Source organism: Orycteropus afer, unplaced genomic scaffold, assembly GCF_000298275.1.
Source record: "Orycteropus afer afer isolate SDZICR_OR568_19922 unplaced genomic scaffold, OryAfe1.0 scaffold00004, whole genome shotgun sequence".
In the NCBI taxonomy this organism is placed as follows: domain Eukaryota; kingdom Metazoa; phylum Chordata; class Mammalia; order Tubulidentata; family Orycteropodidae; genus Orycteropus; species Orycteropus afer.
In genome coordinates, this window is record NW_006921591.1 from 4325643 (window position 1) to 4330351 (window position 4709).

Sequence of the window (4709 nt, forward strand, 5' to 3'; positions counted from 1 at the left end):
ATTTTAAAATCTCGGAAACAACTCTTGTTAAAGAAGAAATCAAAACCAAAACTTCAGAATATGTAGGGAACAGTAACCACAGAAATGCTGTTCCTATAAGAACTAGCTAAATCAGTCCTCAAAGAAGAATTCATAGTCCTAAATATTTATGCTAAAAATAAAATAAATGGAGTTATAAAAAGAATAACAAAATTAAGGAAGACAATAAGAAGGAATTAAAAAAGATAAAAGTAATTATAAAAGAACCAGATAGAATCAATAAATAAATCCAAAAACTGTTTAATGTACTTCTGCTTCTGGCTACAAGGAGTAACTAATGTAAGACTGTCTCCCTCCCCTTCCAGGACAGACTATGATCCATCAAAAAAGAGAAACTAATCAGGTGAGCGTTATGATTGCCCAGCTCTCTCCTTGAAAACACTTTCCAGACCACGGCTAACAGTGGAAGTTGAATTAAGGATACAGAGAGGGGAGTTTGGGAGGCTGAGGCTGATGAACTGTATAGGGTAGAATAGTGGAAAGGAGGACTATGCAGAGAAAGAAAGTACCTGGGAGATGCAAACAGTTAAGCACTCAACTACTAACCCTAAAGGTTAGCAGTTTGAACCCAGCCAGAGGCCCCTTGGAAGACATACATGGTGATTTGCTTCTGAACTGTCACAGCCTTGAAAAACTCGGGAGTACAGTTCTGCTCCACATACATGGGATCACCATGAATTGGAATTGACTCAGTTGGCAACTAACAACAAACTTGCCCTAAAGAAGAATTCAATGTGATTATCTAATGTGTTAGTCACTAGACACATGTGATTACTAAACACTTGAAATGTGGCTAGTCCAAACTAAGATGTGCTATAAGCATAAAACATAAAACAGATGTTGAAGACTTAGTATGAAAATAAATAAAAGAATGTAGCCTAGATCATTAATAATTTTATATTGATTACATTATATGTAGCTTGTGTTTGTGGCTCCCATTATAGGTCTATTGGACAATGTGGATTTGGATACTGTGACTAATAGATAATGAAACTGGTAGTTATGTTTGTGTGTCAACTTGGGTGGGCCTGGTTGAGTAGCTGGGCAGCTGGTGGTAGTTATTCCCCATGATGAGACTGGTAATCAACACCATGGTGGGATCTACCACAAGCAGCTGATAGCTGCTGCCTTTGGGATGTGATCTGCTTTCTGTATATAAGGAGAAGCCTTGGGAATGGTTTCTAGCTTATGGCACCTTGAACCCTGCATGTAGCCATGTCATTGTTCAGCAGCCTGCCATGCTCTGCCAACCTTGGGACTTACAATGGACTTAAGTTAATAGCCTGCCAGTGTGATTTGGTAATATCGGGACTGTGCCTTTTTACTTGTCAACCTTGGGCTTGGCAGCCTCAGCAGCCAGCAGCTGTTTGAGTGAAGAAAAGCCTCTAGCTTCAGTGGGCCAGGAGCTGGAGGCAGAGCTGAAGCCCAACGCTGAGGGACTTTCACCCAGTTCCTAGAGTCTGGCATTTTGAACTTGGACTTAAAGCCTCCAAATTGTAAGAGAATAAACTCCTGTTTGTTAAGGCCATCCTGTATATGTGGTATATTTTTGTCAGAACGGCACAAGGTAACCAGAACAGAAACCCACCCCTATAGAATCTATTCCAACTCATAGTGACCTGCATTGGGTTTCTGAGGCTGAATATTACAGAAGTATATTGCCCAGTCTTCTTTCCATGGAGTGGCTGGTAGGTTTGAACCACAAACCTCCTGATTAGCAGTCAATTGTCTTAGACATTGTGCTACCAGAGTTCCTCAACAGATAATGAAACAAAAGAGAAAGTCCAAATATAAACCCTGATACTGACAAGAATTTAGTGTATGATAACAGTGGCATTTCAAATCAGTAGGGAAAGAAGAATTCTTCAAACAGTGGTATTGGGACAATAGGTTAACAATCTTAAAAGAGACAGAAAAAGAGAATGTCAGATAGTTACATGTTGCTATAAAAAAATTAGCATAACATGCTTACAAATGTGGGGGGGCACTGCATTTGGAAAAAATAAAAGTACAACATGTACGTTATTTGTTTAAAAATATGAGTGATTCCACAGTATATAATAATATAAATTCCAGGTGCATCAAAGAATAAAACCTTTGGATTTTAATCACCAAGGAAACCATTAAATGGTAGACTAAAACAGGGAATTTTAAAAACTAATTTTTTTTAATCTTATGCTACAAATCATAGAAACATTTACTTTTCCTCATAAAAGTAAAAACGTTCTGCAAAGCAAAAAAACAGTGGACAAAGGAAAATGGCAAATGACAAACAGGAAAATATATGCAATAATATTACACAGAAATAAGTAATTTTCATAACAAATTAAGGTGGTTAAAAACAGCATTTTTTTCCCAAAATTGCTGTACAGATTCAGTGTAATTCCTCAATTAAAATTCCAACAGATTTTTCTGTAAAAATTCGACAAGCTGATTCTAAAATCTACAAAGAAATACAAGAGCTTAGAATGAGCAAGATACTCTTGGGAGATTGTTGTTGTTAGGTGTCAGTTGGTTCTGAAGCACACTTCCCCTATGTACAACAGAACAAAACACTGCCCAGTCCTGCACCATCCTCATAATCATTGCCGTGCTTGAGCGCATCATAGCAGTCATGGTTTTAATCCATTTAATTGACGGTCTTCCCCTTTTTCACTGACCAAGCATGATATCCTTCTCTAGGCACTGGTCTCTTCTGACAACATGACCAAAGTACAAGGGATGAAGTCTGGCCATTCTCTCTTCTAAGGAGCATTCTGGCTGTACTTCCTCCAAGACAGATTTGTTTGTTCTTCTAGCAGTCCATCGTACATTCAATATTCTTTGCCAATACCACAATTCAAATACATTCATTTTCCTGCAGTTTTCCTTATTCATTGTCCAGCTCTCACATGTATATGAGGCTATGGAAAATACCATGGGTTGGGTCAGACACACCTGAGTCTTCCAAGTGACATCATTTATTCTACCAGATACCAAGATTTATATTAAAGCTATAGTTTATAAGTCGGTGTGGGTTTTTTGTTTTTTTGAACATTTTATTGTGGTTTAGGTGAAAGTTTACAAAGCTATTTAGTTTCTCATTCAACAATTTATATGTAGATTGTTTGTGACTTTGGTTGAAATCCCCTCAAAATGTGTCAGCCCTTTCCACTTCCACCCTGAGTTCCCTGTTTCCATTTGCCCAGGTTTCCTGCCCCTTCCTGCCTTCTGAATTTTACTTTGGGGCATATGCAGCCCTTTTGGTCTCATATAGTTGAATGGTTAGAGAACATTCCTTACAGGTATTATTGTTCACGTTCTAGTCCTGCCTATTGTTTGGTTGTAAGGTGGTATCTAGGAGTGGGTTCAGTTCTCAATTTGAGGGGTGTCTAATAGTCATAGTCTTAACCAGTAAATCTGGTCTTTTTCATGATTTTGAATTTTGTTCTAAATTTTTCTCTCTCTGTCCAGGATCTTCTATTTTAAGTCTGGTCAGAACTGTCAGTAGTGGTAACTGGGCATCATAAAGTTCTTCAGGTCTCAGGCTAGTGGAGGCTATGATTCAGGTGGTCCCTTTGAACTTTGATTTTCTTCACAGACAGTATGGTTTTGACATGGGGATAGACAAAAAGGAGGAGGAAACAGAAGATCGATCAGAAGATTGAGAAATTCACATGTTTACATACAAGTTTTATTGCAGAGAGGGCCCTGGAGGGCAGTGCAGAAAAGATGGTCTTTTCCACTGGTGGGTGGTTAACCAACCTCTGGGGGTACAGTGTAAAAGACCTGATTTGTGGTATATGCCAATTTCCATGGTGCCCTATGATGGCTAATTTCCAGCTATCAACACTTTAAAAATCTGCTCATAAAACTCCTGAAATTTTAACAATTGCCTTTTATGAGTCATTCTGACACATTCTTCAGTAAATGTTACTTGCAACAACCATTTAGATAAAATTCATTAAGAAAAAAGACAAACAGCCCAATTTTAAGAATGAGCTAAACAGATAATAGATGTTTTACAAAGTCAAGAAAATACAAATAAAAATTATAATTAATGACAACCACAAACCTACCCAGTAGGTCCCTAGGTTATGCAAATGATTTGTACTCAGCTACTAACATAATCTATCCAGTGACACCACAGAAGAAAGGCCTGGAAATCTGCTTTCATAAAAAATACAGCCAAGAAAATTCTATTGAGCTCAATTGTAACACGTGGAATTGCTATTAATCAGAATTGACTCTATGGCAATGGGGTTAGCATTTTTTTTTCACTTTTTTACACACCTACCAGAGTCCAGAGTCCCTGGGTGGTACAAATGGTTAATACACTCAGTTGCTAACCAAGATATTGGAGGTTCAAGTCCAGCCAGAGGTATTTTGGAAGGAAAGTCTGATGATCTACTGAAAAATAAGCCATTAAAAACCCTGTGGAGTGGTAAGATGGAGGAATAGGCAGACAGGCGACACAGACCCTCTTTAACAAAGAAAAGAAAAACCAATTGACAGATACAGAAGATAATCCTGGAACCCTGAGCTTTGAAAGGAACTATACAGAAGTGGATTAGGCACCAACTAGTGGAAAAACCTGAACAAAAACAGTGAGTACAGAGATGGTTGGAGCTGCGGACTGTCATCTACTCTGATGAGACCAACAGCCTGAATATTTCCAAGTGGTGTTGGGA